The sequence below is a fragment of the Cryptomeria japonica genome, chromosome 10 (assembly GCF_030272615.1).
Source record: "Cryptomeria japonica chromosome 10, Sugi_1.0, whole genome shotgun sequence".
Lineage (NCBI taxonomy): Eukaryota > Viridiplantae > Streptophyta > Pinopsida > Cupressales > Cupressaceae > Cryptomeria > Cryptomeria japonica.
Window position 1 is genome coordinate 727,670,044 of NC_081414.1, and position 24,968 is coordinate 727,695,011.

Sequence of the window (24,968 nt, forward strand, 5' to 3'; positions counted from 1 at the left end):
ATCAGTTGTTAACAAATTTTATCAATTAATCCACTTTACAACCTTAAACTGAAGCACATAAACATTATATATCGGAATAGCAGAAATAGGTACTAGTAAACAATGCAACTCAACAATGAAACAGATAATCAACACAATGCAACCATACCACATAACACCATGATTTGTATTTGAAAAAATAAGTAAAGGGAAAAACCATGATGGGAAGCCTACCCACAATCAGATGATACTTCTATAGAAAGTATGTGATACAATGAGGGGCCTGCACATGCAAGAAGGTACACTGCATAGAGCACTTTTCTTATTACAAAAGAGTCTCACTAACTATAGAGAGGTTAAAACCACCTCAAGATAATTAGACAACGATCCAGTAGAATGAATTGCCAGAGATAGCATCTACCATGCCTGATTACAGTCCCGGTTAAGCTCAATACTGGAGGCCTTGGACATCTTATATAAACCCAATTCGATTTTCAATGATTGACCTAATCCTCTGCCTGAATGATATTGCAATATTATCACATTACACTCATTTTATTTTTCATTACCATACCATATCCATGATCTACAATAAGATCTTACATCAATTTATACAAACCCTAAGGCCTAAACCAATTAGGTCGGCCACATAAAAGATATTAAAATAAGATCATTACATACATTCCTATTACAATGATATGCCATGTCAGCTTTAGACCAAAACAACATTAACCAATCCATAAATCATCCTAGTAACATGTAGAGAACATGTTAACATGATATTGGTCCATAACCTATATAGGCACTGTACCTATTCAGGGTCCACCATGCCAAAGCGATGTCTCCACCTGGTTGAATCATGATCAAAGATAATCTTTTGTATCCTAGAAACTGCACCAACACTACTTATGCATCATGTCAAAGATTCTCAATAAAAGCTCTACTGGTAAGGGTTTACTAGAGTGTATGATAGCATACGATCACCAAGTCAATACCATTTGACCAAGAAATGTTCCAGAAGCCTATAACACATATAACCAAATATATTCCATTGATCCAAACATGCCAGAAGTTTCCAATAGATAGTCCCTTCTACCAATAACACTATATCTTCTATCGGTAACCTGTCTATCGATAACCAAGCATAACAGCTAGTATTGACATCAATGACAAAACATCAATGCAACACATAATCAATCCTTCCATATTGCCAACATATATATACTTTCAAATAATATTAATCGATGAAGGATAACATTTCTAACATTATTTACATTCTTTATTATTTTGTGGTCAAGTTATTTTATACAACTTCAACATAATCAAAACCTAATGCTTATAAAGCTATCTCCATTATCACTAGATCATAAAATAATGGCTACACATTAGGTTGTCCCCCAAATATTATGTAGAAACTAAGTTATCCTAGACATTAAGGATACAATGGGATACATGGTAGAGATAAATACAAAAAATCCAAAAACTAAAAAAATTTATCCATTCCTTAATTATTTGTTTCTTTTTTTTAAAGTCTTGTATGTACATGTATGTGACAACATACAATAACATGGGGAAATATGTAAGGGATATTATTGAGACATGGACCAGCTAGGACTCAAACCTAGGACCTTCCATATGCTGATAGAGTGCTCTACCACTGAGCTACTGGCCCCTCTTGGATCAGTCCATCATCGATCTGGGTGTGGCTTATTTCCAACACCAACAACCCCCTTTAAGCCACACCTTTTGTGTGCTTGGAGCTCCTAGCCTAGACCTGGCTCTGATACCATGAAAGGAAATACAAGAGCAAGGAAAGAAAAACAAAATCCAAGTGAGTTTATTGATGAAGTAAATGTTACCAAGAGAAATGCAGAAACCTTGAAGCAATCACCCAAATGTGAAGGAGGAGGCACAAGAACATTTGAAAGGGGAAAAGCAAAGAAAAACCCCTTGTGATATTATGAATGAGGCAATGCCTAAAATGTGTGTGTGTGTGTGTGTGAGAGAGAGAGAGAGAGAGAGAGAGAGAGAGAGAGAGAGAGAGAGAGAAGCTCTTTACAATATTGTCATTCAAAAGAAATGAGAGAGGAGACATCTCTTAAATAGAGATGAGGAGAGGAGTTACAAAGTAACTCCCAAATCTATGAATGCCACCTTTCATAGAATATGTGTGTCATGTGTCCACATCCTCTTATGGAGGAAATCTAATATTCCTTCATAAAGGAAAATAAAAGAAATGACTTGTCCTCACACATGTACTAGAGGACAAATTACATGTAGGAATTCCAAAGGAATGTCCTAAACTAAATACAAATAAACCTAAGCCAAGTAAAGATTAAATATTCTAACACCCCCCCTTAAGCTTTACTTGGGGAGTTTACATCAAACCCTTCAATGGGTTGCAATACAAGATTTTTACAATGAAATTGGAACTTTTCTTTACAAAGTAGCTTGGTCAAAATATCTGCAACTTGGTCTTCCCCCTTGCAATAGAGGAGTGAAACTTGTTTGTCTTCAATTTGTTCTCTAATAAAGTGGCATTGGAGAGAAATGTGTTTTGTCCTTGCATGGAAAACCGTATTTTTAGCCAAGGCAATGACACTTTGGTTGTCACAATACAATTGAGTTGGTTCGTGTTGAGGTAGACCCAAATCTTCAAGTAGTCTTCTAAGCCATAAGACTTATTTGGAAGCATTAGTGCATCCTTTGTACTCAGCTTCCATGGATCCAAGAGAGGTATATTGTTTCTTTTTACTATTCCAAGAAATTGCTCCTAAACCAACACAAAAACAATAACCACAAGTAGATTTATCATCATTGGGATCTCCACCTAGATCAGAATCAGTAAAACCTTTTAAAGTAAAATCAAAATTTGCATCACAAAACAAACATACATTAATAGTTCCTTTAATATATCTTAAAATTATTTTAGCAACTTTAAAATGTGTTTGTTGAGGTTTAGACATGAATCTTGAAACCAAACCAACACTATAAGTAATATCCAGCCTAGTAAGAGTTAAATAATTCAAACTTCCAACTAATTGTCTATACAAAGTAGGATCAACAAGATGAGTTTTCATATCAAGCATTAACTTAGTGCCTAATTCAATAGGAATTGAAACATGGTGAGCATCATTCATTTTCAAATTATCTATGAGATCTTGAGCATATTTAATTTGAAATAAGAAAATTCCTTTAGAGGTTTGCCAAATTTGCATTCCTAAGAAATAATGTAAAAGACCTAAATCAGTCATTTGAAATTTTTGATTAAGTTGAAACTTAATATCAGAAATCAAAGTATTGGAACTTGCAGTAAGAATCAAATCATCTACATACAAGATAATAATAATAATATTGTCTTCACTATGTTTAATATATAAGTTAGGATCATTTTTACTTCTAATAAAGCCTTGAGAAAGAAAGAATGCATTAATCTTTGAATACCACTCCCTAGGAGATTGCTTTAATCCATAAATTGATTTCTTTAATTTACAAACTAAGTGTGCATTACCTTCTTTAATAAAACCAGGAGGTTGACACATATAAATTTCTTCATGTAAATCACCATTAAGAAAAGCACTTTTAACATCCATTTGGTGAAGAGGCCAATTCATTCTAGAAGCTAAAGAAAGTACAAGTTTAATTGTAGGCATTTTAGCAACAGGAGCAAAAGTTTTAGTATAATCTAAGCCTTCAATTTGAGAAAAACCTCTAGAAACTAATCTAGCTTTAAATTTACTAACTTGATTATTAGCATTCAATTTGGTTTTATAAAGCCACTTGCAAGAAACAATATTTTTACCATGAGGAAAGGGAACTAAATCCCAAGTTTGGTTAGAAATTCAAGTGTTTCTAATGATTTAGTTCCCTATCAACCTATCAGGAACTAAAATTCAACCATGAGGCAAGGGAGCATTATCATCATCACTATCACTGGAAGGAATATAAAGAGATGCGTTAGGAGTAGGGTTAAGAGAAGGAGGTTGGTCCTCCACAAGCACAACTTTTCTTTGAGCAAGTTCATCATCCTCCACTTTAGAACAATCATGAAAGCCTTTTTCTGCAATGCAAACATCTCTTGCAACTTTTACCTTGTTAGTAATAGGATTGTAAAATCTATAACCTTTAATATTTTCATCATAACCAACAAAAATAAAAGGAGAAGATTTAGCATCTAATTTTTTTCTTTTCTCCTTAGGTTTGTGAACATATGTTGTGGAACCAAAAATTCTTAAATTTTACAAATTGGGCTTTCTACCAGACCAAGCTTCTTCAAGAGTTTTATCCTTTAAGGCTTTGGTAGGTGTTCTATTAATTAAATAAGTTGCACAAGCCATAGCTTCAGCCCAAAACTTGTAATCCATATTTTTTGCATGCAATAAACATCTAGCCATTTCAACAATTGTCCTATGTTTCCGTTCCACCACACCATTTTATTGTGGTGTATAAGGAATGGTAAGCTCATGTTTGATTCCAAAATATTTCAAATAAACATTAAATACATTATTGACATATTCTCTTCCATTGTCAGTACGAAGAATCTTAATTTTAGAACCAGATTGCCTTTCTACAAACATATGAAATTTAGTAAACACATCAAGCACTTGATCCTTACTATGAAGGAAATATATCCATGTTCTCCTTGAAAAATCATCAACAAAGGTATGAGCATACCGTGAACCTTAGATGGAGGGACTCTCCATGAGACCCAATAGATCACTATGAACTAGATACAATTTAGTACATGCCCTCCAAGATTGACCTTGAGGAAAGGGTTCCCTATGTATCTTACCACTCATGCAACCATTGCAAAAAATTTGAGGAACAATAGTAGGCAATCCGTCAACCATATTTTCTTTTTGCATCAATGAAATATAATCAGAATTGAGATGTCCAAGTCTTTCATGCCATATAGTAAAATCAATAGTAGTAAGCAAGGAATACTTTGTAGGAGAAAATTCATAGAACTTGAATAAGTTATCACTATCCATTTTAGTAGTAGCAATAAAATGATTAGTTTTTGGATCAATGATATAACACATGCCCCGATAAAAGTTAATCTTATAATCTTGACAAAGCTTAGGAACTGAAATCAAATTTGATTTTAATTCAGGAACATAAAGAACATCATGTAATTTCCCATTAGGAATATTCACATCACCAATAGCTTCAACTTTGCAACTATGATTATTAGCTAATTGAATAGGAATATTAGAAGTATCAGGATGCAAAGACTCAAAACATTCTTTATGAGAAGTAACATGCTGAGATTCACCAAAATCAATAATCCACTCAAGTGGTTGAGAAACATTATAAGTACATGTAAATGCATGATGAGATGAATTACCATTATTATTACCTTTCTTATAATGAGGTTTATGTTGTTGATTATTTTAATTATTTTGGTTCATGGACTTTTTACCATTTTGCTTCTTAAAACAATTATTAGTAATATGTCCATCTTTCCCACAATATGTGCAATGGGGTCTTGTATGAGAATTATTCCTTTGATTATTCTATGTATTATTATGATTATTATTATGAGAATTCTTATGATAGGATTTAGAATGAGATTGATCATTAGAAGTGTAGACACCTAAAATTGTCATGTCTAATTAAATAAATATTTTATTTATTTAGTTACTTTAGCCTAATTCTTCTATTAATTAAATAAATCTTTATTTATTTAATTAATTCATTTATCCTCTTCTAGCCTTATTTCTCATTTAAATAAATACATTTATTTATTTAAATTATCCTTTTCCTAAATTAAATAAATATTTTATTTATTTAATTGATCCCACTTCTTCTATTAATTAAATAAATCTTTATTTATTTAATTAATTCATTAACCTTTTCTACCCATGACACATGTCATTCATCTCTTAATTCATACACTACCTACCCCTTTCATTATTTTATTATTTTCTTTACCTACCATCTAATCATAGCCGACCTCCTTTTACACCTCTCAATCTTATCCCTCCATTTTCATATAGTGTCTTCTATATAAGGAGATGCTTCCTTCATTATCAAACCCTAACTACCTGGCTAATTCAATTATGCACTTGACTACACTATGCTTTGCACCTTCATATGCGATCCTACTTGCAACCACATTCCGTTCTTTGTTGAGCTCTTGTCCACATAAAATCTGAGAGAAAATATATCAAGCAAGATCAATGGAGATAGGAAGAATGGAGATTCAAACCCTATTGGACATGTGATGGTATAATATTTGTGATTTCATTTGATTTGCATTGTCTTAGGTAATCTTCATATGTTATGGTGGATCTTTGTTGTTGTTAGGCTAGGGTTTTTTGTGGTTGAATCCATTTAGTCTTTCAATATTGTTATTGTTATTATCCATTTTCACCATATACATTTTGGCATGCCCGGTGGGACTCTTGTCCCTTTTGCATTTAACCTCCTTGTTGCAGATTTGGTGTTTCGAAGTTGCGGATCTGACATTTCTGACAACATTTTGATATTTTTGCGTTTGCGTACTTTCAGATCGCGTTTTTGGTTTTCTGTTGCATCTGTGACATCTGGGATCGCGTCTGCACCCTCGATAATTTTTTTTTTTTGCATATTCCAAAAATCGCGTCAGTGTTCCCTAATCGCGTCTGTGGGATTTTCAGGTGCGTCTATGTCCATAAGTCACGTCTGCATTCCAAAACCACCTCTGTGTGGTTTTCAGGCACGTCTGCGTCCAAAAGTCGCGTTTGTGTTATTGGTGACCACGTCTGTGTACACTTATTTTGCATTTTGGATTTTTATTGATTCAATTTTTTAGTCATTCGATTTTTTAGATCTGGTTTATTTTGAGCTAACATCTTCAGATCTAGCTAACGAAATTGGTCCAGCTTGTCTTGAAAGAAAAATCGTTTTGTTGAAGGCCCTTATTTCACAAAGTCTTTTGGATCTAAAATTTACCTAACTTGTGTGCTTGCAGGAAGGGGTGATCATTTGAAACAATCCAAACTACTAATAACTCTTTGTTGTAGGTCCTTGGCAAGGGTTTTGGATTTTTATTGTGTGCCTTGTTTTCATAGACTAGAAAACACTTCAATTGGTGCACTAAAATTGAATCATTGTCTTTTGTGTCTTGAGCAATAGGCTCTTTTTGTTTAATCTTTAGAGGGCCTATCTCCCCATGTGGTCATTAGGACTACTAGTGAGGAGAGGATGACCCAACTGGTAGCGAGAAAAACCCACCTCTTCGGAACCACTATAAACAACTATATTCATGGTGAAAACTATGGATAGCGTGTGCTGATTAGTTCATACCGACACTATGTCTTCCCATAAACCCGTTTGATCAAATTTATTTGATCATTTGTAGGGCATAACCCCTACTGGCTAGGAGCCTTCTGTATTTACAGAGCTAAAAGTGTCGCATGTATGGCCACACAAGCAGATGCCCTTACTAGCACCCTTTTTGTTTTAGAAGCCCAAATCCTTCTAGTTGTTGGGGTAGGAGGTCGGACCTTTGGTAGCAGCCCACACACATATGGTTCTTAGTAGAGATACAAAGTTCGCCACAAGGAGTTTTTGTAGGGACTGATGCTTGGCTGCCCTAAGAAGTGAGTGCCGAGGGTGGAGCCAGTGGGGTCAAGCATCTAAGTATCCACTCTGAATAGCATAGCCTTGGGAGTAAAACCCTATGTGGGATCAACAACTATTGTCTTGGCCAGCCATAAGAATTGTGCTTGACTTATTTTAAACATTCAAAACATTCAAGAACAAACAACAAAACATTGTGTCTTTTGTGTCTTCAAGTGTATGCAAAACAATTTTACATCAGACATCACACTTTCTTTGAGTCATTTTTTGAGTCTAGACACTTGCAAACATTGAGTCCTCATCAACACCGTGTCCTCTTGTCACGAAAAATAGTCAAATAGTTAGATTTGGTCACAACAAAACAACTTCACAGATTGGAAAAAAATTGCACAAATTTTGTAGAAATGCATGTGTCTGACATAATAGCGTCTGTGTCATATAACCGTGTCTGTGAAGGGTAGAAATGCGTCTGTGTTCCCGGAATCAACATTGCATTGACAAAATCTTAGAAACGCGTCTATGTTAAACAAAACCACGTCTTCGTCAGGAAGTCACATCTATGCAGTATACAAGCGTGTCTGTGTTCAGTATTGAAAAACTTTTACAGTCCAGCAAACAAACACAGTTAGTTTCAGAATTCTTGAGCTTCCTAGGTTATTTCTCTAGGGTTTCATCTAGCATTCAACCTATCTTTGGTTCTCACATAGTCCATCATTGCTTTACACCTTACATTACATTCACATTTGTCTAAACTTGAGTCAAAAGGTCACTTGCTTGTCCTCATCTTGCTTTGTCAACACACTACATACAACAACATTTTGCTAAGTGGTCCCTCATCAAGGTCTATCACCTTTGGGTCTCATTTGGTCTTACTTAGAGTCAAGGTCAACTTACCTCATCAAGAGAAACTATACTCTCTTTGGAAGCCACATCTACTCTACTACATACATACTTGGTCTTACACTTTGGACATTGCAAGTAAACTTCAGATTCATTTACATTCCATCCAACTCTTGGTCTTCCATACTCTTTCCATTTTCATCTAGTCTCACACATCCTGGTCAATACCTAGTTCATGGTTGAAACCTGTTCCCAAAAATCTAGGAGAGAAGCTAAAGAGGCTCAAGAGTCCACAAACATGAGCTCCTATGAGTATGACAATGATATCTTTTTCAATTTTGATCATACTACATTACCTGACATGGATGCCTATAGAAACATTCCAAATATTGAGAACATGGACACTACAAACAACAATGATACACACAATGACAATATGGACAACTTTTCCATACATTCAGAAAAAGTGGAAGACACCATTATGAATCCTCATTTTAATCGATTGGTTGAGGAAATAATGAGGAGAGATAGACAATAATTTCTACAAGTGATGGCACAAAGTGGAGCCAAGATACCTCATGATTTTGACATGTCTCAAATAATGGAAAATTGACATTTGCAACAATCTCACTCCAACATGGATCAAAAGAGGCCTAATAGTGAAGGCAATAGAGGACCACATCTTGTACCTAAATCACCATCATCTTTGTTTCAAAAAGCAGAGGTCCCATACACACATGGTCAAGCATATGATACTCACCTTCGTAGACCATCATGGAAGTCTTATGCAGAAAAATATGCTCAATCACATATCAATGCTAAGGATCAACCACCAAAGCAATTGGATATTCAAAGGCATGCTCAAAATTTGGACACAAGGAAACCCCGTGTCAAATTTGAGGGCAACACATTAGAACATGACATGCTTGTAGAGTATGGTATACATGGACAAAGTAGATATTTCATTCCTCAACATGAATCTATACCAAGTGGTCCATATATGCAGCATCATTATAGACCTCCTCCATATGAACATGTGTATGATCAATATCATCTATATATGCAACATGCTCCTCCTCCAATTGGTGCCTCAAGCATGGGATATGGTCCAAGAAGTCGATCTCTACCTAAGAGCAATTTGGAGCAACAAATCAGGGACTTACAAAAGAAAATGGAGGACATAAATACACCGAAGCCAACATACACAATGAGAGACATATGTCCTTATCCATTTGACAAAAGCGTTCCAATGCCTCCATTTCCTACACACTTTGTGACGCCTAAGTTTGATAAGTATAGAGGAAAAGGGGATCCTAAGGCACACATAAGACAGTTTTTCATAGCTTGCATTGAGGTAGCTTCAGAAGAGACATATTTGATGAGATTATTCCCACAAAGCCTAGGTGATCAAGCTATAGAATGGTTCTCCCAACTTCCACCTAGAATTAAGTCATGGGGTGACTTAGCAGAGGCATTTATCCAACATTTCTCATACAACATAGAGATAGACATATCAGTCACTACTTTATGCAACACCAAGCAAAAAGATGGAGAGTCTTTTGCATCATTTTTACAAAGATGGAGAAATCTAGCTAGCAGATGCTCTTGTGAAATTCCACAAAAACAAATGGTAGAGATGTTCACCCAAAATGTTAACAAAGACATTGGCTATGATCTAAGGAAAGCTTGTTTGTCCACCTTCAAGGATGTCATTGAAAAAGGCTTAGCAACAGAGAAGGTCCTAATTGAAGAAGGAGTTATTAAGATATTCAAGGAAAACAAAGATGACTTTAAAGGAAAAGATAAGCCAAGATTTTGGAATAAAAACAAGAACACAGTCAATGATGGTGTTGTTGATGCCAATACAGTATGACCCAAATTCATTTTTTTAGGATCAAGTTCTACAAACAATCAAGTGAATACTCAAACAACTTCCAAATCACGAAGGAAGTATACTCCATTGGGAGAACCACTTGAGTCAGTCTTCAAGAAGCTAGTGGCAAACAAGGTAATCACAATTCTAGATTTTCCTCCATATGAGCCAAAGTTGAAACCAAATTGGTGGAATGATGATGAATATTGTGAATTTCATAAGAGCAAGGGTCATAAGACAGGAAATTGTCATCGAATGAAGAAAATCATACAAGATCTCATTGATAGAGGTGTCATTGAGATTGAAGGACACTTATCCAATCAAGAACTTGAAATGTTTAAGGAACCATTCCCAAAGCATGACAAGGGAAAAGCTAAAGCCACAGATGACTAGACCAACTATACCAGAGCATCTTATAACTATGATTCAACCATCAATCACATTTCAATGGACAATTATGTCTCTACCATTATCATCAAGGACAAAAACCCTGAGAATTCTACCTAGAGACCCAAGATTGTCCTAAAAGGAATTGGATCTTCTTCCGAACCTACCTCTGAATGTCATGTTACAACCCGTCGAGGTAAATTCACTTTGCAAGGAGCTCTAGCTAAAAACACCGCTTCCTCATCAACCAAGCTTGAGTATGACCCTGTAGAATAGTTAGGAAAAATAGTCGCACTTATTTCCATCCTTGAGCTTTTACGCATATCCCCCACACATAAATCCATTCTTGACAAAATCTTGAGAGAAACTACTATTCCTACTGATCTAAATGTGGACCAGTTTCAAGCCATGGTGGGATACCTTTCCATTCCACACTCCCTTACATTCACAGAAACTGACAACATCTCTATAAGTCAACCACATAATGCGCCTTTACACATTGAAGCCTTCATACACAAACATCGCATAAAATGAGTCCTGATAGATGGAGGAGCAGGTCTAAATATTTGTACATTGAGCACTATTAAACAATTGGAATATTCTGATAAAGCTATGAATTTTACAAACAAAATCACCATCAAGGCATATGATGATGAAGAGCGTTCATCCAAAGGCATAGTCACCTTACCTCTCAAAGTTGGGCTAGTTACGAAGGATGTGGTTTGTCAAGTACTTGATCTTGATTTCATCTAAAGGCACAGTCACCTTACCCCTCAAAGTTGGGCCAGTTACGAAGGATGTGGTTTGTCAAGTACTTGATCTTGATCTCACATACAACATATTGCTAGGATGTCCTTGGATTCATGAAATGAGGGCAGTCCCATCTACATATCACCAATGCATTAAGTTTCCCTACAATGGAGTTGAAATAATAGTTAATGGTGATCCTAATCCATTCATATATTGCAATAACTTGAGACCAAAAATTGAGACCATCATTCCTAGTAATTGTGAAGCTGTTCCTTCTTCTATGTACATTGATCCTGAGTCATTAAAACCTTTGACATCAAAACAAGGTGAACTTAAGAGAAAATTCCAGGACAAAGGCATGGGGGAATACACTTTGAATCAGACCATGTACTTACAACAAGTCATGAATTCACCAAAAGAATATGGATGACCACATCCTACTAAGCAGGTATCTATCATTACACTTGAATGGGATCCTACAATCTTCCAAAAATGGGGTGAACTGGTAGAGGAAGACTTATACAAAATGCTTTACAAAGACCTTACAAATGATACACAAGATCACATTAGTTTACCATGTGAGAAGTATGGCAAAGGGTTTAAGATTCTACAAAAATTTGGGTATGATGGCAAAAGTCCTCTTGGGTTAAGAAAGGAAGGCATCATTGAACCTTTACAACTTGAATTGACATTCAAAAAGGAACGCTCCAAAGGACTTGGTTTCATGACTTCCAAGGTTCATACTCAAAAGACAAAAGAAGCAATACAAATCAAAGCTGCCAAAATTCAATAAGAAAATCGCTATTCCATAGACTCCAATGAATGGGAATGGGGTTTAGACAAATCCTCTAGTGACTATGAGCTCATTGAGACATTTAGAGAACCAAGTGAGCCAATAGAAGAAGAGGAATTTAATAGGAAATTCAAAGTTGTTCAAGAAACAACCCCAGAGGATTCCACATAGTCCTTGTCTCTAGGTCCTAGGTTGAAATCACATAGAATGAGAACACCTGTTCCAGAATGTGCTACTAGTGATGATAATTTGGATTCATTCATGATCAAAACTAATGAGGAGAGTTCCAACGATGACCTTGATAACTACCTTGACATACCTGAATATAACTGCATCTTCACTCTTAGCCCTGCTAACTTCGAAGAAATCAAAGGCCTTCACCTTGTCCACCACCAACTCATTGACTGGGATCATGAAGGACCTGCATAGTTTGACACATTCCAAAATGATGAAGCTTTTATTGACTATCTTGGCATACGAGAAGATCTTCCCCCTGGGGACCATAAAGTAGGATACACTATAGAGCTCAATAGCATGGCATATTTTGGTGAGGGTGTCAGGCCTTCTAGTGACAAAAATATAAAAATAAAAACAAACCAAGGATCTTATGGCGAAAACCACACTGTAGCACTATCTGACCCCAAAAAAGTAAAAAGAAAGGGCGAATCTGAGGGTGAAATCCTCTTTGAGGCACCCGAAGATGGAAGGCTTGACATTCTCCCAGCATCATATGAGGAAAAGTCATCCATGTTGGTAGAGGAGACTATCAAAACAAACATTGGTACAGAAGAAGTTCCACACACCATATTCTTGGCTCAATCTTTGCAAGAGTCAGAAAGGTCAAAATTCATAAGTTTCTTCATGGAACAACAAATCAATTTTGCATGGTCATACGCTGATATGCTTGGATTGGATCCAGATTTGGTAATGCACCATTTGACAGTTAAACCGGGGGCAAAACCAGTGAAATAGAAATTAAGAAAGATGCATCCACAAGTGGCATTACTAGTCAAAGCAGAACTTGAGAAATTATTGGATGTCAGATTCATATGCCCAATTAATTATCCTAAATGGATCTCCAGCTTAGTGTCTGTCAGTAAACCAGACCGTAGCATCAAAATATGTACAGATTTCAGAGACATCAAGAAAGCTTGTCCTAAGGATCATTTTCCGTTAGCAAATATTGACTTGATTGTCCATCTCATAGCAGGTCATGCGATGTTATCTTTGATGGATGGATTCTCTGGTTACAATCAAATAAAAATTGCATCCGAAGACCAACACAAAACAACATTCACTTGTCCTTGGGGAACTTTCTGCTGGAATGTCATGCCCTTTGGGCTAAAAAATGTAGGTGCTACATATCAAAGAGCCATGACTACTATCTTTCATGATCTCATGCATGTTACTGTGGAAGATTATGTTGATGACCTCTTGGGCAAATTAATAGATAGAGATACACATTTGGACATACTTTCAGTTGTCTTTGATTGGTTGGAAAAATACAAAGTAAGATTAAACCCCAAGAAATGTGTCTTTGGAGTAACCTCCGGGAAGCTCCTAGGATTCATTGTATCAAAAAGAGGAATCGAAGCTGATCAAGCAAAAGTCAAGGCCATCCTAGAGATGCAACCACCAAGAAATATCAGTCAACTTTGGTCTTTACAAGGGAAACTCTAGTGCATATGAAGATTCATAGCATAACTTACAGATAAATGTAATCTCTTTCAGCACTTGCTACATAAAAACATCAAATTCAAATGAGATGATAATTGTCAACAAGCTTTCTAGGCACTCAAAAATTATCTTCTAAATCTGCCAATTTTGATGCCACCAATTCCAGATCAGCCTCTACTACTATACATATCAGCTACTTCAACAACACTTGGGGCACTCTTAGCACAACAGGTTACTGAAGGCAAAGAAAAGGTAGTATATTACATCAGTCATACATTGGTGGGATATGAGCTAAACTACACACCAATTGATCGCGCATGTCTCGCCATGGTCTTTGCTTCACAAAAATTATGACATTACATGCAACTCATAAGACTAAGTAAGTTGCAAGGATCGATCCGTTGAAATACCTTCTCAATAAAGCAACACTTACTGGGCGACTAGCCAAATGGGTGATGCTCCTGAGTGAATTCAACATCGAGTATGTGGACAGAAAAGCAATAAAAGGACAAGCTATTGCAGATCAGTTAGCGGATGCTCCCATGATAGATGATGTTCCTCTAATTTCAAAATTTCTAGATGAATCCATTTTAACAGTGTCACATGCAAAACCATGGCAATTATATTTTGATGGCTCATACACACAACATGGGGCAGGAGTTGGCATCCTCTTTATAACTCCTCAAGGGGATTCTATACCAAAATCATACCGCTTATCATTTCCTTGCACTAATAACATAGCGGAATATGATGCATTAACAACAAGATTACGGATTGCTATTTAGTGGAAGATCCAGGAACTTCGTGTTTTTGGGGACTCTCAACTTGTAATCCGTCAAGCAACTGATAACTACCAAACAAAGGATGAGAAATTAATGCCTTACAAAAGAATGGTGGATGACCTAAAACAACATTTCACAAAGATAGACTTTGAGCAGATACCAAGAGAGCAGAATCGAGCCACAAATGCCATGGCTACAATTGCTTCACTGGTCGATCTACCTCCGAATGAGACCCGATATGAGTTCTTGGTGGATAACCTTTTGATTCCCTCATATGAAATCACTCCTACTAAGATGATATGTGTCGTTGGTCCTGAGTCCCAGTTATATGGTTCCATTTTCACATACCTTCGTGACAATACCCTACCTCCTGATCTATCCAATAACCAACGTCGTACTTTCCTTCGCCAATCTTCTCGGTACATCATTTTAGCTGATATCCTATACCGTTGAGGTCTAGATGGCACTCTTCTTATATGTTTGGAAAGCAACGAAGCTCAAATTACGTTACCTGAAGTACATGAAGGGATATGTGGTCCACATTCTAGTGGTCCTACCTTAGCCAAGAAACTCATCAGGACTGGATATTACTGGCCCAATATGGAAAAAGACTCATATCAGTTTGTCAAGAAATGTAAGTAGTGTCAACTTCATGGTGACCTCATTCATGCGCCAGCAAGAGAACTTCAACGAATTGTGACTCCTTGGCCCTTTTGTCAGTGGGGACTCGATCTCATAGGCAAGATTCACCCTCCATCCTCCAACGGTCATAAATTCATTATCACTGCCACAGAGTATTTCACAAAATGGATCAAAGTCGTGCCTCTCACGCAAGTCACTAGAAAACAGATTGCTACGTTCATTCTCAACTATATCATTTGTCGATACAATATTCCCATTTCCATTATCACCGATAACGGGTGTCCCTTCAAAAATCAGGATGTTTGTGAACTCTGTGACCGCTTCCATATTTCCCATCATTTCTCCACACCATATTACCCCGAAGGTAATGGTCAAGCTGAGGCATCTAATAAAACAATCCTTAAAATCTTAAAAAAGACAGTTAACGATGCTGGCCGTAATTGGCATATCCAACTGAATCCCACACTTTGGGCCTACCGTACAAGTGTCTACACACCTACAAGAGCGACACCCTATTCACTTGTCTACGGTGCTGAAGCCATCTTGCCTATTGAGGTCGACCTACCCTCTTTACGAGTCTCTTTGCAAAACATTATCAGTGATGAAGACTATAGGGTCTCTCGCTTACAAGAACTTGAACTATTGGATGAATGAAGACAAACTACTTTTAATCATTTCAAGGCTTATCAACAATGAATGAGTCGCAACTACAATCACAAAGTCAAGCCTCGCACATTTGAGGTAGGTGATTTGGTTCTCAGAGAAAACCCCAAAAATCAGCAAGACAGAGAGAAGAAGGGCAAATTCAAATCAAATTGGCTTGGTCCTTACATCATTACAACATCATATAGATCTGGTGCATATCAGCTCTTAACTATAGAAGGTGAACCTTTGGAGGATCCTATCAATAGAATGCACCTTCATAGGTTTTACACATAGCTCTTCAAAGTATCCTAATTCAAAAATACAAAAAAATTCAAAAATACAAAAAAATCAAAAAATAAAAAAAAAGTAAAAAAAAAGAAAGAAAATAGAAAAACATTTCGTCCAATGGTGAAAACCACTTTGGTGACACCCTGGGCAAGTACCATGGTGAAAACTAGGTCACCAGCACCATGCGTAGAGACATTTCTCCTCCCTCCTTTGGGATTCACTTTCATCCTTTCACTTTGCACACACTCACAACCTCTTCATCCATAATAAACTTACCCATTCCCATCATGGCTTGTTATTGATCTACCCAAGGTTGGTTCACCATTCATAATAAACCTCCCTTTTCATTCCTTTCCATCCACAATAAATCATATCCTATTTGTGGCTAAGGCAAATCCTACATCTAGTAATAGGTGTGGAACTGAGAACATCACATGTTTCGAGGAGTACAGTTTCTTCCACTTTTCTTCAATCTATCTGCGCACAATCCGTAATAAAGAAACATTTGCATCACAGTCCACAATAAAGTTTCATCTTCTCCACAATAAAGTATTAGTTTCATGGATTCAGTCAGTTTCAGATGAGAGACATCAGTAACAATGGGCTTCAAAAAATCAAATCTTTCAATAGACTCAGACAACATATGGTTCAGTGCTCTCTATCCTTTCTGTGAAAGTAAACATTGTGACCACAATCAAATATGACTTATACAAGTGACAAGAGACACTAAAATTGAGGACTATAGTGAATGTTGGCGTCGAGTCTTGGTTTTCTTTTGATTTTTATCTTTTGGTGACATGTCTTTTAGCTTTTCCAGGATGTCTTTGACTAGAGATTTTTATCTTCGGGTTGTCTTTGACTAGAAAGGTGAGGATGGGGTATCATCACCTATTTTTCTTTGCTGTCTGTGGATTGTCTCTTAGTAATGCTATGACCTATCCAAGGATATGAGGACACTGTGAGTCTAGTATGAACTGGGGAATTCCTTATTTGTGACTGTCTTATCTCCATGCAAACAGGTATAATGACTTTCTGGGTCGAACATATGCCTCGATTGTCATAACCTACTTGCCAAAAGCTCAATGATGATAACACACAAGAAGCTCTTTCACTTTCATATCTTCTATCTTCCATCCCCCCTTTCTTGATTAACTTCCATCATCCTTCTCGAGTTTGTGTAGCCTGCTATCACATGACTGAGTATAATGACACACCAAAAATATTCACATTTCATGTTGTTTGCACCTGCATTACCACATATAAGCATTTCATACATACATATAGATATCACAATTGCATCACATCCTACACACAACACATATTAGCACATTTTACATTCTCATCATGTAAATAGTTCTTTTGCATTATCATATTCATTTGCATTTCATACATTCACATTCATATTCGCATAACATATTTAAAACATAAAAGAACAAAAATATTGCATTTCATCATGTACATATTTGCATCCATATCATAAGTATCACATAAAACATACATCATTAAACATCTCATCACATAGGTAAACATGCATATAGCTGCCGCAAAGATAAATGATCTCATATATATATATAAAGTGTCCTGATACAATGATTTCAAAATCATATGGCTACAATCACCTGTAGGTGTCTACATCATCATACAAAAATGGTACAATACTGATACATAGGGAGCCCTCTATGGCTATGATGAACTCCCTCCCTTGGAGCCGCCTAGCCTCAATGGAGTCTGAGCCCTCGAAGGACCCACCTTAGGATCATCTCTCCTGCCCCCTTTATCTAGTGGTAGTGGAGGACCCATAACGCCACCGTTGGACGTCTGTCTCCTCTGAATCCCTCTAGTGGCCATCGTTGTACATGATGGTCTTCAGAAGCTCCTAGCCCGCTAATCAGCTGGCACTGCACCATAATAGAGATCCTGGCAATAAGCGATCTCCTCCCTTGCTCACAGGACATAGGCATATCTAGCCCCTGTGTCCTCTGCCGCCTACCTCCCAGCTCTTAATGTTGTCTCAACCTCAGTGTAGCTCTGTATAGCCTAATCTCGCTCCTACTCAGTATCTCTGAGCTACCTCCTGAGTCTATCCCTATCCCTCTCCAAGTCCTAAATCTCATCTACCTATCCCTGGCAGATCTCCCTCAACTCAACCACCTCATCCTCCTCCCCCTCGACCCCCTGCACCTCTTCTTGTGGCTCCCCATGTACGGGTGCCCATGCCTATGCCTGTGCTTGTCCCTGTGCCGGTCCCTGTACCTACCTCTAGCCCTGTCCCTATCCCTGCACCTGTCTAGGACCCTGTTCTACTGGCACCTATACTGGCAACCCACCGTGACCCCTCACCACCTAAACCGGTCTCTCCTCTCCACCCTCCCTCTGCGGAACCACTCTCCTCTCTCCTACCATACCTCGCCTCCTCCGTCGGCCTCTGCCCCCACCATCTCTATCATCATCGTCATCTCCTCTGCCATCCCCATCTATCAGCTCTCTGAGGTCTGTCAGTCGTGGGAAGGGATGCTTAGCCCAATATGCAGTGTACTCTGCATCCATCCTTGCATCCTCAATCTCTAGCCACATATCCCATGGAAAGGGAACCATCTTCACCAACTGCATCACAACCTAATCATATGATAGTAGTGGCCCAAAATGTGCCTGGTCGCGCACTATCCGTGCATACATACCTAAGCCCCGTGGCATCCACTGAATCCTGCCAAACTGTCTACCCACTCTATCCACTAGCTACCTCTCCAATACATACGGTGTCTGCCCAATCAAATATCTACTCTGGAAGGTGTATGGTAACTTTCCTACATCATCCTCCCACTGCTCGCACCCAAGGTACGACCTCCATATCACCGTGTCGATCTCATCTAGGACCCGACGCCAGTACTCCAATCTACCAATCCGTGGCTGCGATGTAATCATGTCAAATAAATGCACAAAGCTACGTCCATGCCCCCTACCTCTGAAGTGTATAGGTCATGTCACTAGCAGATGCTCATATGCCCACACCTGTAGCAATGTAACCCCACAGCCCAATCCTACGGATCCATGATAAACAAACTGATGCAACTCATAATACAAGTGTGTCAGCACACATAGTCCCCAGGCATATCTAGTGTGTTGTGTAACCAGTGTCTCCAAGGTGCTCCGCCAGGCCACAACCAAACCTCGTGTCGCCCTATCGGGACACAGGAACCCACTGATTACTCCCCCTAGCACTACTGGTAGCACTAATCCTGTAGCTATCATGGTGTTCCATGCGACATGTCCTGCCCTCATATCTAATCTTGGGTCTCGGAATACTCATCTCAGGGCATCCTTGTCTCCATCTCGATCATAGGGTACTAACTCCCCATCGATCAGTATCCTCAAAATCCGGTATACATCTTCCAAGGTGACTGTCATCTCACCCATCGGTAAATGAAATGTGCATGTCTCCGAGTGCCATCTCTCAGCTAGTGCAGTCAGCAAACCCATGTTTGCCCAAAACTCAAGCACATACAAGATGTGGCATAGACCCATACCCTCAATGGAAGCTCTGTCCTCAAATGTCAACTCTGGTCGCAACCTCTGAGTCGATGGGAATCTCTTCCGTGACTCTAGCATAGGCAAATACTCTTGCAGTCAAGCAAATTAATCATGTCAGTCATAGTGGCATTCACTGTTTATCCCAAAATGCTATTTTTTTATCTAAGTGCATATGGTACTCTATCTTAGTGACACTCACTGTTCATCACAAAGTGTTGCTTCTATCCTACTGACACTCACTATTCATCACAAAGTGTTTCTTCTATCCTAGTGGTACTCCCTGTTCATCACAAAGTACTACGTGTTTGGCACTCCCTGTTCATCACAAAGTGCTGCTCACATTTTGCACTCATTGTTCATCACAAAGTGTTGCTCATATATTAATACTCCCTGTTCATCACAAAGTACTATGTCTTGGTACTCACTATTCATCACAAAGTGCCTTTTATTTATCCTATTCTAGGGCCTCTGCTTGAGTGAATCCTCTTAAGTAGTTTCCTAATTGGCGACGTATGTTCTATCATAGAATTGTCAATCCTAGCCCTATTTGCTATCCTAGTCTTCCCTAGAGGACCTGCTTGAGTGTATCCTCTCAGCAGCTTATCCAATCGACACTGTATGTTCATCACAGAACTATCGATTTGACCTAGAAGACACAAATTCACATTTTTTTGGATACAAATGCGCTTTCATGACATAAATGCACTTAGAGACTGCATAAACATGCCTGCCTAGCACAGACGCACTTGAAACACACAGACGTGCCTATGCTCTGCATAGACATGCCTAAAAGACACAAATGTGCCTGCCTAGCACAAACACGCCTACACAATGCAGACGCGATCACATCCTACACAGACGTGCCTGGCACAAACACAGACGCACCTAGCTAGCATAGACGCGCCTGGCACTAGCACAGATGCACCTACACATTTTGGACACTTTTTGACATTATCCTAAAAGTGCATTTATTGCATTACCTAACATGCATTAATGACAACAATTAATACAACAAAGTACAAGGAGGTTTTGTGGTACTCACCAGCTCTCCTGCCTCTGCTGGCCTTTGAAATCGACGAACGTGATCGAATCTGTGAACCATTGCCATCGCTGCTGACTGTTGCCGCTCTATCTCGCTCTGCACTCTGATCTCTTGAAGGTATGGATGACAATGAGGATGTTTTCCCCTCGTGGTCTTTTTTTAGACTGCCCTAGCCTTAGTCCTAGCCCTCATTTCTAGAGTCAGTCTTCATTATCCTGTAATTCTATCACTTTATTCGATCAGTCCATTCTAGGATTTCTTTCTTATCGAGAGATTGTCTGCAATCTTTTCAGACATTTTTCATCCATTCTCTCGAGGGGGCATATCATTCCCATCTTGGGGCAACTTTGTATCAGTTCATCTTATCTTCTTTGAAACAACGTGACAAGCCGCATTGTCTCAAAGAGGGGCAAAAGGTAGACACCTAAAATTGTCATGTCTAATTAAATAAATATTTTATTTATTTAGTTACTTTAGCCTAATTCTTCTATTAATTAAATAAATCTTTATTTATTTAATTAATTCATTTATCCTCTTCTAGCCTTATTTCTCATTTAAATAAATACATTTATTTATTTAAATTATCCTTTTCCTAAATTAAATAAATATTTTATTTATTTAATTGATCCCACTTCTTCTATTAATTAAATAAATCTTTATTTATTTAATTAATTCATTAACCTTTTCTACCCATGACACATGTCATTCATCTCTTAATTCATACACTACCTACCCCTTTCATTATTTTATTATTTTCTTTACCTACCCTCTAATCATAGCCGACCTCCTTTTACACCTCTCAATCTTATCCCTCCATTTTCATATAGTGTCTTCTATATAAGGAGATGCTTCCTTCATTATCAAAGCCTAACTACCTAGCTAATTTAATTATGCACTTGACTACACTACGCTTTGCACCTTAATATGCGATCCTACTTGCAACCACATTCCGTTCTTTGTTGAGCTCTTGTGCACATAAAATCTGAGAGCAAATATATCAAGCAAGATCAATGGAGATTCAAACCCTATTGGACATGTGATGGTATAATCTTTGTGATTTCATTTGAGTTGCATTGTCTTAGGTAATCTTCATATATTATGGTGGATCTTTGTTGTTGTTAGGCTAGGGTTTTTTGTGGTTGAATCCATTTAGTCTTTCAATATTGTTATTGTTATTATCCATTTTCACCATATACAAGAAGATTTGTGATTATTATTATGATAATGATTATGATTATGATTATTATTATTGGATCTAAAATTATTGTTATGATTTTGAGTTTTAGACATGAAAGCATGTTCACTACTTTTAAGAGTACAAAATTGAATTAATTTAGCTTCCTCTTGACGTAATAGATTATGAAAAATATCATAAGTTAATTGAGCAGCTAAGCTAGGAATAGCAAGTTGAGCATGAATATTCATAATAAATTGTTGAAATTGATGAGGAAGACATTTTTTAAGAATAAGATGAATTAAACGTAAATCAACTAGAGTAACTCCTAAACTAGTTAATTGACTATTAATAGAATCAAAATTTAATAAGAATTCATCCATGGTTTTAAAATCCGTATACCTGAGATCTTCGAGTTGATCTTGAAGATGAATTTTTCGGGATTCAATTGAGCTATCATAAGTTGTTTTTAAAATTTCCCAAGCTTCATACGCTTTTGTACAATTTCCAATTAAAACATACAAATCAGGAACCATTGAAATATTAATTAAACCAAGTGCTTCCTCATTTTGAGTCTTCCACCTGTCTTGGTCGGCTTGAGGAGTAGTTGTAGCGGGCTTAGAGGTTTTATTAGTAGCAACATCCAAAAGGTGTTTGAAACAAAAAATAAAAGAGATATGTGTTTTCCATGAATGATAATTACTGCTATTTAACTTAATTTCAAGAATTAAAGTAAGACTAATAAAAAATAACCTTCTTGATTAAAATTTCAAAAAAAAATTTAAACCTTATTTTATAAACTATATTATTTGCAAATTTCTAATAATGAGATATTTAACTAAACAAATTGTATATTAAAGATAAACTTTAAATCTTTATTAATAATAAAAATAAAATAATTTATATTAAAAACTTATTAAAAAAACTTTATATATTAAAATACTTTTAGAAAAAGAAACTATAAACTTCTTAAAGCTTTTAATTTTTTAACTTTTGTTTATGTATGAAAGTTCATAAAATATATAAATGATAAGGTTACTTTATAGTAAGAATTTAAATGGTTTACTTTATTTAAAAGAAATGAAATTTTATTTAAAACTAAAATAAACGAGAGTGAGTTGGAGTTTTATAAATTAGTTATATGAAACGTAAGAGAAGGAATAAAAGAAATGTTACAGAGGTAACAAAAGGAAGCAAAAACGTTACAGATCTGGTAATGCAAAAAGACAAAAATAATAGGTAATGTCAAGGATACAGGGAAGAATATCAGCAAGGACAGAGTGAAAGCAGAAAGCATAGACCAGGAAGGAGAAAAGGAGATAAATGATGAAGAGAGGACAAAAAAATGTTATAAAAGATGCAAAAACGATAGTCAAAGACACATGAATCTTAAACACATGGGGCTCTTGGAAAATGATTCCTATAGAAAATAGAAATTGCAAGACAAAGAACTAGAGATTTAAGTTTAGAATTAAAAGGATTTAATACAAAAAAGTTAGTATTAAACGATTAAATAAAGAATGTGATACAATATTAAACTTCTAGTAAAATCTTGCAATATGAAAAATGGAAAATATAAAATGAAAATCGAAGATATTTATGAAGAGAGATCAATATGAAATCTTTTCTTTAACAAAATCCTCTAAACACAAGATGTTAGAACTTGCAAGCAAATAGAGAATGCAATTTAAACCACAACTTTAAACTGGAAAGAAGAAACTTTGGCAGCAAGCCTTCCGAAGCCACAACTTTAAACAAGAAAGAAGAAACTTTGGCAGCAAGCCTTCCAAAGTTAAAAAAAAAAAAAAAAAAAACTAGAATCTAAGAAGATTAAACCTGCAGGCAAACTTATTAACAAGTTTGAAAAAAAAATTAAAACTGAAACCGAAACCTGCACAATAGAAAATATTAGAGAAAGAACTTCTTCTCCTCTCAAGAATGCCTCCAAGAAGGTGAACTCCACAGAATGGTAACCTTCATCAATCTCAACTTGAAACAAGGATTAGAACCTGTTCTGATACCATGTTGAGACATGGACCAGCTAGGAGTCGAACCTAGGACCTTCCATACGCTGCTGGAGTGCTCTACCACTAAGCTACTGGCCCCTCTTGGACCAGTCCATCATCAGTCAGGGTGTGGCTTATTTCCAACACCAATAGATATTAGTGAATACTCTATATTTTAAACCCTTTCATTCTATATACCACCTTACATGTATGGCATCAACTTACAATTTCATTACTCAATTTTACTCATTTACCAAACTAATTGAAATTTACCCTTACACCTAAAATTCAACTACAACTAAAAATCAAATTTTCCTTTGACAGTCCATGTTCAATATATTTTCACATTAGAATTATATTGTGTGCAACATAAATTAGTCCTATGTCATCGATATATTTTTATTAGTTGTATCAAGCATTTGCAATATTATCACTAATAGTTGCATCAATCTTAGTTTGTCTTAGATAGGTCCTAGTTGTAGATTAGTTGTATTTGAAGTGTATGTTTGGTTGATAGCTTAAAAAAAAATGATTTGTATGAAGGAAGTTAAAAGGCATTCTCCTCATCCTACACCAATTCCAATTATGCTTCTCAACTCATCTTTCTCAACAATGGGTATAAAATGTTTCATTTAACACTAGAAATTGCATTAGTTGAACTATATCATATGGTGTGGCATACTATATTACCAAGTCCAATGTAGGGGTGAGATCATTCTCAACCCAAATTAAAACATCATACAAATGAAACTCATAAATCCTTTGAAAATATGAGAAAATCAACATGGTAAGTCTTTTACTCTCTACTCAAACTCTCGTCCTGAAAGAGTTCAAATGCACAACAAATCTAAAAATAAAAGGAATGGAAAAATTATTGGCTTCATGAACAGTCTAACATATGATACAAAATGGATATAAATCATAATGAGAAAGAACTACTTGGGAAAAAAAATTTCTTCAACTATGCATTATGCTATAAAATTGGCTTTCAAATCT